At 44.6% G+C, this 22367-nt stretch overlaps 1 pseudogene; it reads left to right on the top strand.

The window, feature by feature from the left end:
• The first annotated feature begins 4045 nt into the window (after positions 1-4045).
• On the top strand, positions 4046-20962 carry LOC104588636 (GTP-binding protein YPTM2-like; annotated as a pseudogene).
• Positions 20963-22367: the final 1405 nt, after the last annotated feature.

Genomic DNA, 22367 nt, shown 5'->3' with positions numbered 1-22367 from the left:
CCTCTGGCGACTTCGATGCCAAGAAAATACTTCAGCATCCCAAGATCCTTCATGTGAAAGCACCGACTCAGATACTGCTTGAATTGATGTATCATCTCCCCATTGTTTCCTCCCACAACAAGATCATCCACATATACCAAAATACAGAGTGTAGCTCCTTCCTTATGGTAAGTGAATAAAGAATAACCTGAGTGTGACTGAGTAAATCCATACATCTTCAAGGCCATGCCCAATTTGGCAAACCAGTTTCTAGGTGCCTGTCGTAATCCGTACAAATATTTTCGCAAGCGACATACCTTTCCTGGATGTGTAGATGAAAAACCGGATGGCAATCGCATGTACACCTCTTCTGCCAAATCACCATGCAAAAAGGCATTATGCACATCCATCTGATGAAGCTCCCACTTTCGTGCTGCCGCTATAGCCAAGAACAACCGAACAGTCACCATCTTTGCTACTGGAGCGAAAGTCTCATTATAATCTACCCCAGCCTTCTGATTGTTCCCTAAAATCACCAATCTAGCCTTGTGTCTTTCGATTGCTCCATCTAAGTTATATTTGGTCTTGTACACCCATTTGCACCCGATCGCTTGCTTCCTGGGGGGCAACGTTTCAAGAGTCCATGTGCCATTACGCTCAAGAGCTTCAATTTCCTCCTTCATGGCTTGTCTCCAATGTGGCTCATGTATCGCTTCTGAAAAATATGTGGGATCTTTCCCTGCAGTTATAGCTGCCAAGAACTGTCTATGTCTCAAGGAAAAGTTAGTACAAGCCATGTAGCGTGCAATAGGATAAGACTCACCTGAGGAGTGGCATGATGTGGCATGATCAGCGGGGGGGTTGTTGATGTGCTGCGCTGTGTGGCATACATAGTCCTTCAGCTTCTTAGGAGGATGCCTTTCCCTACATCCTCGACCAAGGTTTTCACCTTCACTGTTCCTTTCCAAGTTCATGTCGTCCCCTCTCTGTTCATCAAGAACCTCACCACTCCCCCTTGCTTCCGGAGTCAAATCTTCTTTAGGAGTTGGTTCACCATTCGAAGTATCTGCACTATCCAGCTCATGATCATAAAAAAATTGTACATCATCATTACAAACAGGTGGTTAATCGGTCACACTGCTGTTAAGAGATTCAGAGACAACAACCTTATAAGGAAAAATATGTTCAGAGAATACAATATCACGGGATACAAAGAACTCATTTGTATCTAAGTCATAGAGTCTCCATCCATTCTTACCGAAAGGGTACCCAACAAAAATGCACCTTCGACTTCGAGAACCAAACTTATCTTTGTCATGCCCTTGATAATGTGCATGACATAAACACCCCAAAACACGAATATGTTTGTAAGTTGGTTCCTTCCCAAACAACAATTCATATGTACTCTTTCCATCAAGTAGAGGACTTGGAGTACGGTTAATCAGATATCCTGCAGTCAGCACACATTCACCCCAAAAACTCATAGGTAAATTTGCCTGAAAACATAGAGCACGCGCATCATTCAGAATATGGCGATTCTTGCGTTCCACCATACCATTTTGCTGAGGTGTCCCAACACATGATGTTTGGTGAATGATGCCATGAGTATCACAATAATTGCTCAAGGCTATGGATTCTGACTCATTATCACTCCTTATCACCCGTACCTTACTGTCAAATTGGGTAATTACCATGGTACAAAATTTCACAATGTTAGCACTAACTTCACTCTTTTCTACCATCAAATAAATCCACACTGTCCGTGAGTAATCATCAAAGATGGTCAAAAAATATATAGCACCACATGAAGCAGGAGTACGATATGGTCCCCAAACATCACAATGAATCAAGGCAAAAGGTGCAAAAACTTTATTATTACTCAAAGGGAACACATCACGGGTTTGTTTAGCTCTTAAGCAAACATCACATAACTCATTATGTGTTTCCTGACTAGCAATTTTATTTTTAATAATAGGAAGTAAACTAACAACTCGTTTTGAGGGGTGTCCCATTCGCCTGTGCCATAGCTCATATGAGTCCACCTTTGCCAATCTGCATGCACTAGTCCTTGCCACACAGCACCAAAGATAGACCCCACCACGCTTCTCACCCACACCAATCACTGTCCTCGAAGTGGGGTACTGCATTACACACATTTTGTCAGCAAATGTGATTGTACATTTTAATTCATCGATAAATTGAGACATAGATATCAAATTGCAATTCAAGTTGGGAACATATAAAACATGTTTTAAGATCAATCCTTTCCCAAGCTGCACTTCTCCTTCTTGCAACACCATCATGTTCTTTCCATCAGGGAGTCCAACGGCACAAGGAGGGATTTCATGCATATTCTTCAATAACTCCAAATTCCCGGTCATATTGTGAGAACATCCCGAATCTATCAACCACATTTTCTTACCCGTCAATTTCTCTGAAGTGGATTCCTTGTGTGAATTGATCACTGCCATTAGCGTTGCCCACTGTTCATCATTAAGCCCGGGAAAACCAGCTTTATCGCTAGTCCGGACAGCAGCAGCAGTGGTGCTGGCACCGCAGCTTCCTAGTGTCTGGACAGAATTGGCATCCGCTGTACCAGACCCTCCTCGACCCCTTCCTGTTCCCGTGCCTCGACCTCATCGTCCCCCACAACCACCAGAGCGACCTCCTTTGCCTGCAAACCACCAATCTGGGTAGCCCACAAGTTGAAAGCATTCGAGCACCTCATGTCAGTTTTTCCATAGTATGAGCACATCTTCTCATCCTTGTTCGGTGCTTTGGTTCTATTTCTAGTTTGCACAGCAAATCCCACAGCCACTGCTTGTTCTTCACGTGCTCGAGCCACCGTTTTGTTCCACTCTTCTTGCACAATTATTGCATGTATTCAGTTCAATGAAGGTAAAGGATCTGTACTCAGAATATTTGATCTAACAGTGCCATAAACTGCACTGTCAAGGCCCATGAGGAATTGATGAATTTTCTCCTTTTCCCGCTCTAACACTAGCTCGGTTGCCTCTCCACACTTGCATCCACCACACGTACATTGTGGGTTCTTCACATACCTAGCCAACTCCTCCCACATAGTCTTCATCTTCCCATAATATGCGGATACGGTCATGCCTTCTTGTTTGCAATTGGCCAAGTCACTCTTTAATTGGTGAATCCGCAGATCGTTCCCAATGGCAAACCGTTCCCGAAGATCCTCCCAAAGTTTCTTTGCTGTCTCCATATAGGAGATTGTAGATCGTAGCCCTAGTTCTATGGTATTGAATATCCATGCTACCAACATGGAATTCACACTATACCAACCTTCTAATTCGCTGGGATCATCACCAGGTTTCGTCACATTTCCTTCAAGAAAAGCCAATTTCTTCTTCACCCGGAACGCATTCTTCATGGCTTTGGCCCATTCTTCATAATTATCGCCTTTCAAGACGATTAGGGTCACAACCAAGCCGGGGATGTCCTGCGAACCGAGATAATTAGGAGATTTCGGATCAGCCATAGTGTAAGTATGGCTCTGATACCATAAAGAATAATTGCAAGGATCGATGCCCAAAAAGAATGGTAACTTCTCTGTATTTCAATGGAGGAAACAACTAATATATATATACAATTTCATCAAGACTAAAATTAACAAGACTAAAAATTAGCGACTTCCTAAAAACTTTAACTTCCTAAAACTCTATATGCAAATTAGCAACTTCCTAAAAAACTCTAACTTCCTAAAACTCTATATGCACAATATCTTTATAAATATGTACAATATCTCTATTAAAGAGAACTCACAAGCCAGAAATTTCAGTCATGAACACATTTCAAAACTCAGAATTTTTCAAATATTTGAATATAAATGAACCCAAAACACAGAAATTTTAGCAATGGAAATAGTTTTGAAAGTATACATTTTTTGCATTATGGGGTCAAAGAGAACTCACAACCCAAAAAAATTCAGTCATGAGCACATTTTAAAACCCAGAATTTTCAAATATTTGAATCTAAATGAACCCAAAACACAGAAATTTCAGCAATGAAAATGGTTTTAAAAGTATGCATTTTTTGCATTATGGGATCAAAGAGAACTCACAACCCAGAAATTTCAGTCATGAACGCATTTCAAAATCCAGAAATTTTCAAGTATTTGAATCTAAATGAACCCATAACACAAAAATTTCAGCAATGGAAATGGTTTTGAAAGTATGCAATCCTCACGCATTTGTATCAAAGAAAAACCCCTAAAGCCAGAAATTTCAACAATGTGCACACTTTTAAACTAAGCAGTCTTCAAACATTTGGATCAACAAGAACCCAAAACCCAAAAATTTCTACAATGGGGATGTTTTTTTTTTTTTTTTTTAAATAAAAATCAACATGTTTTATACACTTGGGACTAAAAGAACCAAAAAATGCAAGAATTTCAACAATGAAAAGGCTTTCCAAACTATATTTTTCTTGGAACCAAAAGAAACCCCAAAATCAGTGAGCATGCTTCCTCCATTGAAATACAGAGATTTCAGCAATGAGCATGCTTTCAAAATCAATCTTTTCACATGTTGGAGTCCAAAGGGAAGTCCTAAAATCAGAAATTTTAGCATTATGAAATCTTTTAAAATCAATCTTTTCACATGTTGGAGTCCAAAGGAAACCTCATTCCTATTCCTTTTATTTCTTTCTTTTAATAAATTAACCCAATAAAAATCATTGATCAAAAAGAAAGAAAAAGGTACTCATTCTTACTATTCTAATTTAAAGTTTTATTATGTCTCAAACCGAAAAATGCTGCAGCCCCTAAGTTTTCTTAAATAGTTGAGAACTTCCTGGTCTTGTGAGATTTTATGTATATCAACTCTCTATTTTCTCTCCATTTCTCTTGTTGACTAGCTTGGCTAATGTGGATGTTATTCCTCTGTTGCCTGCAACAGCTTCTGATCTACAAGTTGATCATCAAGATTTGGTGATATCACCCCTATCACCTAGAGGAAAAGAGTATCTTACTTCTGAAGCTGAACCTGCTGTTAGTATTCAGCATATTCCAAGTGGCATCAAAGTGCAATTATCAGGTATTCCAGGACTAGCTTAAACTGTGCATTTATTACCTTTCTTATGGGGATTGATTTGGGTATACCCCTAGCAAGAATAGATTCAAAAAGAAAAATTAACTATTTGAAATCATTGGCAGTATTTTTGTCTTTTAAAGCATGCACTTTCTGACTAATGATTAGAGGGATGCCCCCTTTGTCAAAAATGAGATGTGCCCAAATCACTTCACATTTTATTAATATTTTGTATCTTGCTTATGTTAATTTAGCTAGAATCCTCTGTATGACTATTAGTGTAGTTAAAACCAAAGGATCTGAAGTCGAATATGAAGTATAAATAAGTAAATAATCCACTTTTGAGGAAATGGGGAGGGTGATAGGAGAAAATAAATTAATCAAAACATACGTATGCATCCATTACGTCTCCAAATCAAAATTATGATAAGAAGTCAGCATTACTTTCGGTATTTATTTGATAAAATTATGATGAGTTCCATCACATGTTGTTTTGCTTTGGGTGAATACAATCATCCACTTCTTCTTGAAGTAATGGCTTTCCTTCAATGGCTGTATAGAAATCCACCCACCCACCCCCCTCTTTGGTAGTCTCTTGCTGCATACTTTACATAGTACAAGATATTATGGAGAAGTAAAGATTATTTGATCCAAATCCACTAGAGAGATTATATTTTTGATCCTAAAGCTAATGATTAACTTATATGAAGTTTTCATGGGACTAGATCTGAAGTCAATAACTCAATGCAAAAGATTTTCTTTGGTGTGACATTTTTTCTACTCAGGGTGTATTCATCATGTTTCCATCACAGACAAAGGAAAGAACTGATTATATGTTTGTCTCTTATGAAAGGGTTGCTGGTGGAGGATTGGAACCCATTCAACAAACTAATGAGGCCAGTAATTACTAAGGGTCTAATGAATTAATTGATAGTAATTACTCAGGTGAATTTTTTGTTAACTCTTTCTACAACAGTTTGACAAGGGAGGATGTGAAAGAAATAGCAGAATTTTCGTGGGGAGGCAGGGTTCAAAAGAAGAGGTGTTCAAAAAAGCATTTGGCATGGTATTTTCTTGATTGGCAAATCACTCTCTATTCAAAATCTGACACAAATTCTTTCTTTTTTTATCGGGATTTTGTTTTTTGTCAGGAACCTGTAATATTTTTTTGTTTGTTATTGGGCTTATTGTAATTGGGTCAGTTTGGTTTTCCCTTGTACAGAATCTCATTGTACAGGGGTTACCCGTGTATCATGTTTTGGCTTGTAATGAACTACTTTACCTTGCAGTTTCAAAAACAAAAAAAAAAAAAAAAAAACAAAAAGGTATCAATTGATCTTGTTACTAACAGGGTGGCTCATTGGCTGAAGACCACAAAGGAGTTTGGGGATTTCAGTTAGAGAGTGGAGAGGTTCTGTTTCAGCTCTGTTGACTCCTGAAGACACAATCAAGTTCAATTTTGCTGATTGCTCATTGGGGAAACCAAGGCCTTCAGAGATTTGAGGTGTTTCCCAGTCACAAGGGCATTTCCCACTCTTTGAGGGGGGTTTGACTGATGTATGTTCCAAGCTTCATTAGAGTGGAAGCAGTAGGCAGTGTTTTAGAAGGCAGTGACATGTACTCCAAGAGGTGAGGCAAAGCCAAACTGCCTTGCCTCAACCTCGTTGAATACATAGTGAGAGTCTTAGGTCTCAGATTGGATGAGGCGCGTGCCTCATCTATACAACCTTATACTTCAGAAAGAAAAATATTAAAAGCATATTAGTCTATGATATTCTCCAAAAGTTAAGAAAATTTGATTGTTTATTTGGCTGGACTAAAAAGATCTCGCATATATTCATCCATGAGACTTGAAAATGGGACCGATCAATCTACAAACTAAAATTGATAGTTATAGTTTTTTTTTTTAAATCAAAAAATAAAAATAAATAAAATAGAAATTATTAATAGAATAAAATCAAACAAAATTTTCAAACTCCTTTTTATCCATTGACACTTACAAGCCCTTTAGTTCTGATAAGGAAGTTGAATATGATGAAAAATATCCATTTAAAAAATTACAAATTAGTATATATTGAAAAGTAGTCTAGATTAAATGCAAATTAAGTAAAAATATTATTTTATTAGACAAAAAGGATATAAATGTAAAAAACAAAATAAAAACAAAAGAATATCATATTAAAAAGAACTTCCATTTAATAAAAAGTAAATATATAAATCGAGTAAAGAAATAAATTGTATCCATATGTATGGATAAACTAGGAAGTATGCAAATTAAGTAAATGGGTTATTCGATTTAGATAAAGGGAAGGTTCAAGCACAAAGCAAAATAACAAATAAAATTTCAAATTATAGGATACATATTAAAACAATGTTTAACAAAGAAACAAATAAAATTGCACCTGCCCACAGTCCCTGGGTTTTTATAAGATGGCTTGGCCTAGGGACCACTTAGTGTAAGTGTTGGGCCCATAGGGTCCATGTGATGGGCTTAAGGGGTTCATTGGGCTCTCTAGTGAATTCGGCCAGGCCTTGTAACAAAGGCTGGGCCAAACCCATGTGGCTGGTGTGTAGATCAATGCTTGGGTCCCACGCCATACAAAGAAGCCCAACTGGACAGTAGTTTGGAAGACTTTTGATCAGTTACCACTTAATGGGCCTAAAGCCCATTTCGATCTGGGCTGATTTGATCAGTCTATTAAGGGGGTGGATCTGAGATTAGGACAAGCCTTAAAGCTAATCTAATCTGCAGATAAGATTAAGAAGAGCCCTGATCTAAATATAGATTTGGATAAGGGCAGCTCCTGATATGATCAGGAGGTTTCTTAATCATTAAGGAAGAGGAGAAAAACCCTAATTTGAATTACTTGAATTCGAACCCTAGGAGTTTTTCAACAGAGCACTTTGCTTTCTTGAGATAAGATCTCAGAAACCCTAGAGAAGAAATAGCAGTTCGCCATCTTCTTCTCTATCTTTTCTCCTCCAATAACAGCCGCCACCATTTCTGCCAGTTCGAGTTCTCAGTTTGAGAAAATCAAGAAAGGTTCTTGATTGTTCGTTTGGTGCTCACAGTCTTCCATCGAGTTCTTTAGAAGAACCTGGTCCATGGGACGAACACTGTTGGTTTGGCTCCATCGTCACTATGTCATCTTCAGTTGGAGCTGATCTTGGTGTCTTCTTTGGGCGTGAACACCAACTTTGGGAGATTTTATTTCTCTGGATCAGGTATAATCCCTCCCTTCTCTTTTTGGTTCAATTCTGGTTCAGTTCTGGTTCAAGTAGGATCCTTGAATCTTGATTCTAAAATCAGGGAATGTGATTCCCAATTGGAAGAAAGGTGGGAAATTTTTGAAATTCGCCCCACCCAATTCCGCAATCTTTGGCATCCATACGATGGATCCCACCATTCTTTCAAAAAGAACTTCCATTTAATAAAAAGTAAATATATAAATTGAGTAAAAAGAAATAAATTGTATCCATATGTATGGATAAACTAGGAAGTATATGCAAATTAAGTAAATGGGTTATTTGATTTAGATAAAGGGAAGGTTTAGGCACAAAGCAAAATAACAAATAAAATTTCAAAATCATAGGATACATATTAAAACAATGTTTAACAAAGAAAAAATTAAAAATATTATATACATACATATATATATTCACACATGTATATGACAATGGCTATAAGCAGTGTAGCACATACCAAATAGTTGTTGATGTGGCACGATCCGGGCACTCCTAGCTGGCTGTTGACTGGCTCCTTGCTGGCAACGGACGACACCTGAGAAGATGAAAATGAAGGATTCCCGGGGATTTTACCCGGTGGGAATACTCCGATGCTTAAGTTAGAACACAAGAAGGAAGGAAAGAAGAGTGCGGTGGCTAAGAGTGTAGGTCGCACTTTATCACTATACTCGAGAGATTTGAAGTCTCCAGAAGAAGTTTCTCTTCCACCCTAGGGGCTTTTATAGGGGCGTTCTTGTCAGGTCGGGCATAACCGCCACTGGGCCCCTACCACAACCATTACCTGCCAGGGCTGCGCAGGTGGCCGTTGTGACGTACTCGTTCGGGTGAGTGGCACGTCCCCAAAGTATCAGGCACGCCTCCACCTGCTAAGAGACGTGGACGCAGACTATCGAAAGGACAGGGACTGTGCCGTCAGCAAGGGACGTGGCGCAGTCTGATCGGTACGACTTGTCAAATAGAAGCTTCCTGAGGAGTGCTCATGCGGCTTATTCGCGAGCTACTTTATAGCAAGCTCAGAATACTTCAGGATTGCCTTTAATAGAATTGGTCCTTGGGATGACTTGTTTGCTTGGGAGCTCGGGCCAGCTAGTTCCCCTAGCTTGCGAGCTAAAGTTGCCTTGGAGTATCCCTTCAAAGGTAGCTTGGGGAACCCGGAGCAAGCGTTGTGGCGAGCTCCTCCTTTTGTGAGCTATGATGTAGCGAGCTGCTTTATGGGCCCGTCACTTGGTTGCACTAGGCTACAATGCTGAGCTGTCGCTCGTGCTGAGTCAGTGTTCACGTGTCACCGTTTCATAGGTCGGGTCAAATCGTCCTCCATCAATTGCCCCCCACTCCTTGAGCTGAGAGCATTGCCTTAGCACGAGGAGTTCATGAAGTGTGATGGACTGATTTGACCAAAATTCAAACTTGGTTGACTACTCACATTAAATGCATTTGCAGGAACCAAGAGATTTCCTGACTTTTTTGATTTTTCGGATTCTGAAAACGTGCTGAAGTGGCTCTTAATTTCAAACGTTGTGCAGCCGTCATTACCTTAATCATGGAAGACGTGCCACCAATCACCTTTAGTTTTCAGAAGGCGTGCGGTCAGTGCACCTACGAGCCGTTGGATCTGCTTTGATCTGGGCTGTCGATTCAGAGACGTGGGGGCTATAAATAGGAGGGCCCTCTGGGCCTCGTTTCCCTTCATGCCATCTTGCTGTCTTCGGATTATGAGGTCGCGCATCTATCAAGTCTACTTGAGTTCCTCAACTTATTTCATCCCATCCCCTTTCGGTGAGTCTTACTTACTGTCAATCATGTCAGGATACCCATACCATGTCCGTCACCAGGGAAGTGACCAAGATGATGATGCTCCCTTGAGCTCGGGGGGAGCTTGGGAGCAAGTTTTGGGGGCCAGGGAGGTCTTTGGCGAAGGAGCTTCCACTTCACAGGGAAGGGAGCTCGATACTTTCGGCCCTTCCTCCATGACTGAGGGGAGACTTAGGTCTCTGATTAGCTATTTCCACCTTTCTAGGGACCTTCTCTACTACATCCCCACTAGTAACTTTCCGTGGGAGCATGGTCCCAACGATATAGTCATTTACCAGGAACATGTCGAGGCTGGCTTGCGTCTCCCCCTGCACCCCTTGATAGTGGAGGTGCTAAACCACTTCAATGTCACTATTGACCAACTTCATCCCAATGCCATCCGGAACTTGGTTGGGATGATATCCTTGTGTTGGGAATATTGTCTTCCCTTGAGTCTAGACATCTTCTCCGCTATCCTCTGTATAAAGAATGCCACTCCTGGGGCTCTGTCGGAGAGGCGTCTCTACTACTTCTCTCCCCGCCGTGGCTACAAGCTCTTGCATGAGCTCCCAAAGAAAATCCCCGCCTGGAAGTGGGATTATTTTTTGGTCCGCAACCCCGAAGGGTGGCCCTTCCCTACTTCTTGGAGGGGCGCCATCCAGGACTCCGGGATCGAGCTGGACCCTGAAACTCAGAAAACAATGCTGTCCTGGGCATTAGTAGGCTTCCCCTGTTCGGACTACTTGGCCGAGGAGAAGCTCATGCAGGCCGGCTTGAGCCTGGGTAGGTTGTCCTTTTAGGTCGCGTGGTTTTTGTCACGACATTGTGTTCATATGCATATATATCTCGTTCTTACCGAACTAATATTGTGATTTCTTCTTGGCAGTCATCATGTCTAGTAACGGCTCACGCCACCTTCTTTCAAGCAACCAGAGGCGCAAGGTGAAGAGGTCGCGCCCTGACCGGACTCCCACCTCAAGGGGTACTGAATTCGGATCTACTGAGCTGACTTTATCCTCCCCTCTGCCTGAGATTCCGCCGCCTGAAATCCCACTACCTCCATCCGAGGGAACTAGTGGGGATGGTATCGAAGGGGGCGAACTCCCACAGCAGGGGGTGACTCCCCTTAACCCTCTCTAGCCATTCCCTTACCCTCTGTTCCCAGAAGGCGATTAACAACGACGATGTCGCCCATTGAGGGAATATGGAGCCTGGGGACCTCGCCGCGTTTGCCTCCTCTCACTGTATGGTGGTAAGTGATTCTTTCCTTTCTTCTCCCATTTTTCTTCCTTTTGCTGTCCTCTGATATTCTTTCTGTTGGCAGGTGAATACCGTCATCCATGCTATGGCTCTCCAGACGTGCATCCACCACGTTGACACCCTCGACCAATGGGCTACTAATAAGAAGCTCTAGGGCGAGCTCGACCGGATTCGGCGTGAGCTCCATCACACTCGCAAGGGGAGTGAATCTTAGGAGTTGCTCGTCTACGACCAAGAGGCCCAAATTGCCCGGCTTTCTAAAGAGAGCACGCGTTATCGGGAGGAGTCATCGAGGGTAGCGGCGGAGAGGGAGCTCCTTCGGCAGTAGGTACGGGACTTGGAGTCCACTCTTCTAGATCGGACTTGAAATTTTGACTAGATGGTGGAGGCCGAACGAGAGAAGGCGGTCTGTGATTTCAAAGACTCCCAAGAATACCACGACCTCCAGGTGGAATATGGCTCGAATTCGTACCGCTTTGGGTTTAAGCTCTACTGGTGATTGGTTCGGAAGAAGTTCTTCGGGCTCAACCTCGATGGCATCACTATGAAGGGCCTGTCTCCCTAGACTACGGATCAAGTGGAGGAAGAGGAGCCTAACTCCCCAGAGGATGAGGATGAGGGGGCAGATCCCTGAGGCCGTGTTTTTCCTGGACTTCTGGTGGCTCCCGGGTGCAATAAACCCGGTCTTTCAAAGATCTTTGGTTGGGCGGTTGTGCCCTGTGATTGTTAAACTTTCCCGAGCTGCTTAGCTCAGTTATTGCCTTGTCATTTTTCTCTTCTTTTTTTTCTTTTATTTTTTTGAAATGATAATGAAAGTTCTTCTTTTTCTTCTAAGTATGGTGTGCACTCTTTATCTTTGCTAAGGCGATCTCAACACCCGAGCTATTAGAGCTACGTACCCGAAGTAGGACTTCTCGATAATCGTTATTTCGAACTATCCCTTAAATCATTCAAGGCATTTCTATGGTGCACGGTGAAGTGATTACCATGTGTGCCCGAACTATATACTCGTCGGTTATTCTTTAGTTCGATCAACGTACTGAAACGAGCTATGCTTGTTGGTGTTTAAACCCGAGCTGCTCACGCTTTTCATACTTTACCCCCATCATCGAAATGGCTAAGTCCTTCTTGATGCCAAGGTGTTGGCTAGCTCAGTGCCTTAGCCTGTAAGCCAGGGGTTGACTTGTGGTCTGCCCTTGAAGTTCGCCCATGTCATGGAGATGACTGGGTCTTATTGCGCCGAGGTCATGTTAGCTTGGTATTTTGGCCCTTAGGCTCTGGGAGTGACTTATAGCCCACTCTTGGAGTTCGCCCATGCCATAGAGGCGACTGGGTCCTATTGTGCTGAGGTCATGTTAGCTCGGTATTTTGGCCCTTAGGCTCGGGAAGTGGCTCGTAGCCTACTCGGTTGTTACAGATAGTATTGTCTTAAGTTGACAATATTCCATGCCCGGGATACTTGTTTCCCTTCAAGGGTCTCAAGCTCGTACGTTCCTTCCCCGAGCACTCGTTTTACTCGGTAAGGTCCTTCCCAGTTGGGCCCGAGCTTGCGAGCACCAGGCTCAGGTACCATAACTTTACGAAGGACCAGGTCGCCAACGCGGAGGTTCCACTTCTTGACCCTAGCGTTATAGTACCGAGCTACTCTCTACTGGTAGGCTGCGGTCCTCATGTACGCGAGGTCCCTTACTTCATCGAGTAGATCGAGATTGGTACGCAACTCATCTTCATTTGTCTAGTCACTGTATGCTTCCAGTCGCAGCGTAGGTACTTCGATCTCTGCGGGGATAATTGCTTCGGTGCCGTAGGTGAGGTTGAAGGGAGTTTTTCCTGTGGCGGTCATTTCCGTGGTTCGGTAAGCCCATAGGACACTGGGTAGCTCGTCTGCCCACAACCCTTTAGCTCGGTCTAACCGTGCCTTCAGTCCATGGAGGATGGCTCTGTTTGTGACTTCTGCCTGACCGTTTACTTGAGGGTGTGCAACTGAAGTAAAGTTCTGTTGGATTCCCATGTCTTGGCACCAGTCCTGGAATTTGATGTCATCGAACTGCTTGCCATTGTCAGAAATCAGTACCCGAGGTAACCCGAAGTGGCACACAATGTTCTTCCAAAAGAAGTTTTGGACGTTCCGGGCTGTGATCGTTACAAGGGGTTCAGCCTCTACCCACTTGGTGAAGTAATCCACTGCTACTACTAAGAACTTCCTCCCACCCTTTGCTGGCGGGAATGGCCCGAGTAGATCGATGCCCCATTGTGCAAAGGGCCACGGGCTGGTGAGATACTTGAGGTCGACAGTAGGTTGGTGGTGGATATTGGCGTGCTTCTGGCATTTGTCACATTTTCTAATGAGCTCAATAGCATCTTCCTTCATTGTTGGCCAATAATACCCCTATCGAAGTGCCTTTTGAGTGAGGGCCCTGCCCCCCAAGTGTCCGCCGTATAGACCCTCATGAGTGTCACGGAGTACGAGCTCGACTTCGGTAGGTCGCAAGCAATGCAGGTAGGGGAGTGTGTAGGATCTCCGGTATAGCCGTTTGTCTATCATGACGTATTTGGCTGCCTGGCGCTGCACCCTTCTGGCTGCATTGCGATCTGTAGGGAGGGTCCCGTGTAGCAAGAAGCTCATGAGCGGGTCAATCCAGCTCGGCTCTACTTGAACGACGGAAGCAACCTCCTCTGCCCCCCCGAGAATGCTAGGCTGAGGCAAGTCCTCTTTGTACACGATTCTCATGGTGGTGTCGCTGGTGCTGGCTAACCTGGACAGGGCATCGGCCTCAGCATTCTTCGACCTAGGGATTTGTCTGATGAAATGTGACTGGAAGTTGAGCAGGGCCTCTCTGACTTTGGCTAAGTAGGCGACCATGGTTGGGTCGCGAGCTTCGTACTCGCAGGTAACCTAGTTGACCACGAGCTGGGAGTTGCTGCAGATAACGATGTGCTTGGCTTTTACTTCTCTGGCTAAGGCTAGTCCAGCTATCAACGCCTCGTACTCCACTTCATTGTTAGATGCTGCGAACTCGAAGCGTAGCACGTACTCCAGTTTTGCGCCACTGGGGCCGTGCAGAACTATTCCGGCTCCGCCGCCTTGTTGGTTCGAGGAGCCATCTACGTGAAGGATCCAGGGCTCCTCATCCCAGCTCGCGCCTGGCCTAACTAGGAGAGATGCCACACTGACTGCTACCTAACGGGGCTCGGACTTGGCCTGGGAGCTCTGGGCTCACCCAAACTGGGGGCCTCGTGCTCAACCGACCCAGGGACTTCGGAGTTGAAAGTGCATTCGGCAATGAAATCTGCTAAGGCTTGGGCCTTAATAGCAGTTTGCGGCTTGTACTGAAGGTCGTACTCACTGAGCTTAACGGCCCACTTCGTCAATCGACCAGAGACCTCGGGCTTAAGTAAGACTTGCCTCAGAGGTTTGTTGGAGAGGATGATAACAGTGTGAGCCTAGAAGTACGAGCGAAGCTTCCAAGCTACAATTACTAGTGCATATGCTAGCTTTTCTATCTTCGGATATCTCATCTCTGCTCCTTGCAATACTTTACTAACATAATAGATGGGTCGTTGGACCCGATCTACTTCCTTTATTAGTACCGAATTGACCACTTTGTCGCTCACTAAAACATCACCCTCCTCGGGCCGGGTTAAGATCGACACACTAGCGAGGTATCTCTTGAGCTCGTCAAATTTGAGCTGGCAGTCTTGGGTCCATTCAAACCCTTTGCTCTTAATTGCCTTAAAGAATGGCAGACAGCGGTCCGCCGATTTGGACATGAAGTGGCTCAGGGCGGCTATGCGACCATTCAACCTCTGATCCTCCTTCAACTTCCGGGGTGGTCTCATATCTAAAATGGCCTTAATCTTATTTGGGTTGGCCTCAATGCCGCACCGGTTAACGATGTATCCTAGGAATTTACCCGATGTCACACCGAATAACACTTGTTTGGGTTCAATCTCATATTAAACTTACGCAAAATTTCAAAAACAGAATGCAAGTCTTGTATTAATTCATGCGAAAATTGAGTTTTGACGACCATGTCGTCTACATAACATTCGACTTTTCTGCCAATTAATGGCTCAAACAATTTATTTACAAGCCTTTGAAAGGTTGCCCCTGTGTTTTTCAACCCGAAGGGCATAACCTTGTAACAGTATAGACTGAACTCCGTGATGAAAGCAGTTTTTTCTTCATCCGTTGGGTCATCATGATTTGGTTATAGCCTGAATAGGCGTCTAATAAACTCAGCAACTCGTGCCCTAAGGTCGCGTCCACCAAGCGGTCAATTTTGGGGAGCAGGAAGCAGTCTTTTGGGCAGGCTCGGTTTAGGTCGGTGTAGTCGACGCACATGCGCCACTTGCCATTAGCCTTCTTTACCAGAACGGGGTTGGCTACCCAGCTTGGGTAATGGACTTCTCTTATGAAGTCTGTTGCGAGGAGCTTCACAACCTCCTCGTCGACCGCTTTCCACCGCTTCGGGGCTAGGTTGCGTTTCTTCTGTCTAATGGGCTTAACTACAGGATCAGTATTGAGCTTGTGAGTTAAGAGGTCGGGGTCTATACCGGGCATCTCGGCCGCGGACCATGCAAAAATATCTAAATTTTGAAGTAAGAAACTTACCAGTTTGGATCATAGAGGTTCCTGGACGGAAGCACCGATCTGAAATGTCCGAGCTGGGTCTGCAGCTGAGGTCAGAACAACGACTATTTCTTCTGTGGGTGCAGCTCGTTCCTCGCCTTGCTCCGTAGGCTGCTCCAATTCGAGGTCATCGGCCACCTTGGTCTTTCCCTTTAGGGCGGCGACATAGCACTTGCGGAACTCGAGCTGGTCGCCCTGCGCTACCCCCACACCGAAGTCTATAGGGAACTTCATTGCCAAATGGTAGGTGGAGACCACTGCTTGTAGGACATGGGTGATCGGCCATCCTATTATGGCATTGTATGGGGAGCGGGTCGTGACCACCAGGAAGTCGTGGTTGAGTCTAACTACGCAGGGCCATGTGCCAACTTGCATAGGTACTGTCACTTGTCCAAGGGGCCGGACTTCTTCTCCGCTGAAGCCCACCAAAGGAGTGTTCACGGGCTTCAAGTCACTTCCCTGCAACTGAAGCTGGTCAAACGCGGCCTTGAAGAGAATATCTGCCGAGCTGCCCAAGTCAACGAGTACACGCCTGACTTCGAAGTCGTTGATCCTCAGCTTTATCACAAGCACGTCGTCGTGGGGGTAGTGGACCCCTTGCGCATCATCCTCCGTGAAGAAAATCTTCTGTCCTCGGCCGCTTCGGAGGATTCTGTTCTTCCTGTGCAGCTTCACGAACTGACGTCCGAGCTGCTGCTGAAGTACAACCTGCGACGATTGAACCTCCCACTATCACGTGGATGGTGCCCCGAACCGGCCTCTCTTCTGGTGGCTGCCTCTATGACTATTCGGCCGGCCTGCTACTGGACTTGGGAGCATCCTTACCATGCTCTCCTTGCCGACCTGTTTTATTATTATTATTATTGTTATTTTGTACAAAGTTCCTTAAATATCCGCGACGGATGAGCTCCTCTTTCTCGTTGCGGAGGTTCTTACAATTATCGGTACTATGATCGTGATCTCTGTGAAAACTACAATACAAATTTTTATTTCTCTCATTGGGATTCCCCCTTAGACGGGGTGGCCACTTCACATACGGGGCATCCTTGAACGCTTTCAGGATTTCGGCCCACTTCGCGTTTAGTGGAGTGTAATCAGTTCGGCCCGCTACAGGAGCTCGGAATGATTGACCCGGCTTTGCCCCCCAAGCTGCATCTTTTTTCTTTTGGCTATCCCCTTGGCTGGAAGGCTCTCCTTCCCTTTTCCTCTTCTCGGGCGCACCCTCGCCCTTCTGGTTGATCTCTTCCTCCATGGCTATAAACCTGTCTGTGAGCTTAAGGAATTCGGTTATGATCGCCGGTTGGTTGACGACCATGTGCCACTTGAACTCTTTATGCGTCATGCCTTTCTTGGCTGCTACGAGGTGCACGACGGGGTTCAGGCACGGTATCTGCATGCAAGCATCGTTGAACCGCTTGATATAGCTCTAGATGGACTCTCCCTCTCTCTGCACTATGTTGAGGAGGCTTTCTTCAATTCACGGGCACCGCTTGCTGGTGACGAAGTGGGACGTGAAGGCTTGCGCAAACTGCGCCCAACTTCTTATCGATCCAGGTGCCAGGTTCTGTTACCATGTGCGGGCTACTCCTTTGAAAGTGGTGGAGAAGGCCACGCACATGCACGACTCACTGGCTCTCGCCAGGTGCATTTCCGACTGGAAGGCATCTACATGGTCATTTGGGTCAAACGACCCGTGATACTTGTCAAGAGGGGGGAGCTTGAAGTCTTTAGGCATTGGGACTGCCAGGAGCTCGGAAGACAGGGGGGATGGAACTAAAAGGAGGGGAGCCTTGACTTCACCCAAGCTCGGGCAGGTTGTGGGTGGCAGATCGGCGAGCTCGGCGGCAGCATCTCTGCTTCTTGGCGGGCTCGGCGTTTGTGCTGCTCACCTCCGTGCTGTCAGGTATGGTTTGTGCAGGAAGTAGCTCGGGCCGCTGGTGATGGCTACGGATAGAGGGATCCTACTTGGAATCTGCAGCCAGCATCTGAAACCGGTTCTCCAAGAGCAGGGTTTCAAACTTCGACTACCGAGGTGATGTAGACCTGGTGAGCTGGAGTCCTCCCGACCTGACCGCCCACAGCAAAGCCGGGGCAGCTGGTCTTTCTTGTCTGCCACGGGAGGAGGCCTGGCTCTTAGGAGGGTTTTGAGAGGCCTCTCCTTGACGAGAGGGGCGTTCGTCCTGGTGGCGAGACCTAGCTTGCTGTGAGGCTGGGTGCCAAGGAGGGAACTGCGGCTGCTGAAGCTGAGGTTGAGGCAACTAGGGGATCTACTGTTGGTAGTGATACTAGGAGACGTGGTGCAACACTTGCTGTTGGTAAAGCTGGTGTTGTTGGAGCTGCTGCACTTGGTCTTGCATGGCCCGCATGCATTGAATTAGATCGTCGAGCTAGCTTTGGCCAGTCGCCAGAGGGATGACAGTCGGTTCAGCAAAGGTCGTTTCTATAGAGGAAGGAAGGGGAACACCCACAGGCGCCGTTGCTCATGGCACATTCAGGCTGGGGACTCCGTCCACCGAGAGAGGAATGGTGAACTGCCCAATGCAGGCCGTGGGAACCTGGCGTTGTTCCCTGTAGTTATCCATCTCCATGCTTCGTCCGACGTTGCTTGAGGACGCCATGAGTGTTGAGTTTTCAAGGAAGAAAGAACTATGAAGGTTTAGAGAAAGGATTTTTGAAGCGTTTCCCACAGATGGTGCCAAATGATGCGACACGATCTGGGCACTCCTAGCTGGTTGTTGACTGGCTCCTTGCTGGCAATGGATGACACCTGTGAAGACGGAAAGGAAGGATTCCCGGGGATTTTACCCATTGGGAATACTCCGATGCTTAAGTTAGAACACAAGAAGGAAGGAAAGAAGAGTGCGGTGGCTAAGAGTGTAGGTCACGCTTTATCACTATACTCGAGAGATTTGAAGTCTCCAAAAGAAGTTTCTCTTTTGCCCTGGGGGCTTTTATAGGGGTGTTCTTGTCAGGTTGGGCATAACCGCCACTGGGCCCCTACCACAGCCGTTACTTGCCAGGGTTGTGCAGGTGGCCGTTGTGACGTACTCCTCGTCCGAGTGAGTGACACGTCCCCAAAGTGGCAGGCACGCCTCCACCTGCTGAGTGACATGGACGCAGACTGTCGAAAGGACAGGGACTGCGCCATCAGTAAGGGACGTGGCGCAGTCTGATCGGTACGGCCTGTCAAATAGAAGCTTCTTGAGGAGTGCTCATGCGACTTATTTGCGAGCTACTTTGTAGCGAGCTCGGAATACTTCAAGATTACCATTAATAGAATTGGTCCTTGGGATTACTTGTCTGCTTGGGAGCTCAGGCGAGCTAGTTCCCCTAGCTCGCAAGCTAAAGTTGCCTCGGAGTATCCCTTCAAAGGTAGCTCGGGGAACCCGGAGCTCGCGTTGTGGCAAGCTCCTCCTTTTGTGAGCTATGATGTAGCGAGTTGCTTTATGGGCTCGTCACTTGGTTGCACTAGGCTACAGTGCTGAGCTGTCGCTCGTGCTGAGTCAGTGTCCATGTGTCACCATTTCATAGGTCGGGTTAAATCGTCCTCCATCAGTTGTGTTCCTTATGTACTGGAAGACTTATATGATATTGTTTGTTTTTAATTAATAGTTCTGAACTTTATTTGAGAAATGTTCTTCAATCCTGGTTCTGCCCTTGCTGTGGGATAAGAGAATTATTGAAATTGTGGAACTAAATTTCAATAGATTACCTTAAAAGGATCTAACTGCTCAAGATCGAGGAGAATTTCTGGTCCTGGGTCTAAAGATCAGCCAACCTTGTTTTGTTTTTTCCCTAGATAATTTTATTGCAGAGTCCTCCACATGAAATATTGCTGAGCCAGTGTTTTTTATTAGGGTTATCCTAGCTAGAGCCTTTTATTTTAATTCACATTTGTGGTGTGTTTGCCACTGAAAGGGTGGATAGCTTCTGCTTGTCCCTCTGGAATTCATGGTATGATCATGTAATGAACCTTATTTCTAATATTGATTGATTGTTGACCACATATTGGAGTCAATTTGGTTTTTTGGGCACTCATACCTTTTTTAGTTGGTGTTTTTTCATGCTAACCCATTCTGCTTGTATGAATTTTGCAGTGGGACCCCGCTGGGCAATAACGTTTTAGGACAATAACTATCAACTACTACCGTGGTGCTCGTGGAATTATAGTCAGTCATTTTCCACTTCTTTTTTCCTTTGTTTGCATAGCCCCTCTCTCTACTTGTCATTTCAATTCAATTCTCTCAAACTTGGTTATTTCTTGGGCAGGTGGTATATGATGTAACAGATCAAGAGAGCTTTAACAATGTCAAACAATGGTTGAATGAAATTGACTGCTATGCTAGTGAAAATGTCAACAAGCTTCTGGTTGGGGACAAGTGCGACCTTACAGCAAACAAAGTTGTCTCTTATGTGACATCTAAGGTATTACTGATAATTCCCATGCTTTTAGGTGACTACTTTTCTGTTGAAGCAACTCATGTTCTTCTTGGAGATGTGAAAAATGGTTTCTTCATATTTTCTTTCTATTGTTTTAGGCCTTTGCTGATGAAATTGGGATACCATTCATGGAAACCAGTGCGAAAAATGCAACTAATGTGGAACAAGCCTTCATGGCTATGGCTGCTAAGATCAAGAACATGTACTGCTTATGCCTGCTTTCTATGCATTGGAATAATATCATATCAAATAAAAGGAGGGTTATATGAAATTGGTACACTGATGGAAATACTTGTATTCTCACGAGAAGGCTTTGTAGTGTAGTATTATGATTATTATCCGTTGGTGTGACTTCTCACTTCTAATCCAACATTAGCTGGGTCTTTCAGTTACATTTGTTTATGTGGATGACCTTGTATCAGCTACCTATATTTCATTTCCTGTTTGGTTTTGGTTACTGCAGATGGCAAGCCAACCGGCTATGAACAATGCGAGGCTTCCAGTGGTGCAGCTCCAAGGACAACCTATTGCGCAGAAGACTAGATGCTGCTCCTCTTAGATTGAAGTATTTATTGGTACTGTGTTGCCTGCTCAATGGCATGTAAAAGTAGTTGTCTTTGTTGGATTTTAATCTCATAAGAGATTAAATCCAATGGGTTTGATTGGTCAATTACATGAGAAATTGCACCAACACACTTGATTGAAAAATTAGCTTTTCTCTTGCAAAACCCAATTTTGAACTTGTCCCACATTGGAAAATTATATGTTTTGTTTTCAGTATTTCAATAGGAGCTGATTTACACTCCTTAGAAATAGTAGAGGAGAGTATGGGGGTTTGATACCGCGCAATGCACATGCACGCGTGTTTGTGGCGCAATGAGGCACTTTAGAGGCGCACTTTGCTCGCGAAGGGCGGCTTTGGTTTTGGTGCGTTGCTGACCGTTGATCACCGTTGATGAGATCAACGGTCACGATTCGATTAGGTGTGATCAAGAGGCACAATTCAAAGCTAACAGTCATTAACTGTTAACTACTTTTTAAACAGTCACAATGTTTGAAATTATGACTATTCAAGGTGCCTTCTCTAAACCGGCACCTACCTTTCCTTCATACCTCTTCATAAACTATTTAAGGAGCATGAATCAGACTCCAAAAACACACAATTTCGAAATTCACTTTCTCTCTCTCTCTCAGTCCAGTCTGCTACAGTCTCATAGAAGGTTTCTTCAGAGATTCTTCAACTTTGTTGCAGATTCTCGCCCAAGGCTATGTTGTATCCTGGGAACGGATTTGCCTATAACCCAATAGCAAACTTAGTGAAACTGAGTGGGGGCAAATAACATTCTAAAGATAGTGTCTTCAGACGTGCCTCAGAGCTTCTCCTCCAAATTTACAGTGACCCCATTTACCTACAATTTTAGAATGTTATCCTACAATGAAGGTGGAAGCAAGCATGACTTCGATCAAGATGATGAACCAAGACCTTGTTCGACTAGACCAGTTCGATGGAGCAAACTTCAGCCGATGGCAAGACAAGATGATCTTCTTTCTAACCACACTAAAATTATACTATCTGTTGGACCCGAATCTGCAATCACTTCCTGAACCCACTGACAAAGACTCAGAAAAACTAAAGAAGGAAAGAGCAAAACGAGAAGATGACTCACTTCTGTGCCGAGGACACATACTGAATGCCTTATCAGACTGGCTCTACAACTTCTACAAGGAACTTACATCTCCAAAAGAAATCTGGAAGGCCCTGGAATTCAAATACAAGGTGCAAGAAGCAGGTACGAATAAGTATCTTATTGCATAATACTTTGACTTCACCATGAACAACCATAAACCTATACTGGAGCAAGTTCATGAACTACAGGTGATAGTCAACAAAATTCGATCCCTTAACATCATCCTTCCTGAATCTTTCCAAGTGGGAGCAATCATTGCCAAACTTCCACCCTCTT

This window comes from Nelumbo nucifera, chromosome 5 (assembly GCF_055504915.1).
Source record: "Nelumbo nucifera cultivar China Antique chromosome 5, China Antique-T2T, whole genome shotgun sequence".
Lineage (NCBI taxonomy): Eukaryota > Viridiplantae > Streptophyta > Magnoliopsida > Proteales > Nelumbonaceae > Nelumbo > Nelumbo nucifera.
The sequence above is the reverse complement of the archived record's forward strand: the minus strand, read 5'-3'. Positions and strand labels throughout refer to the sequence as shown.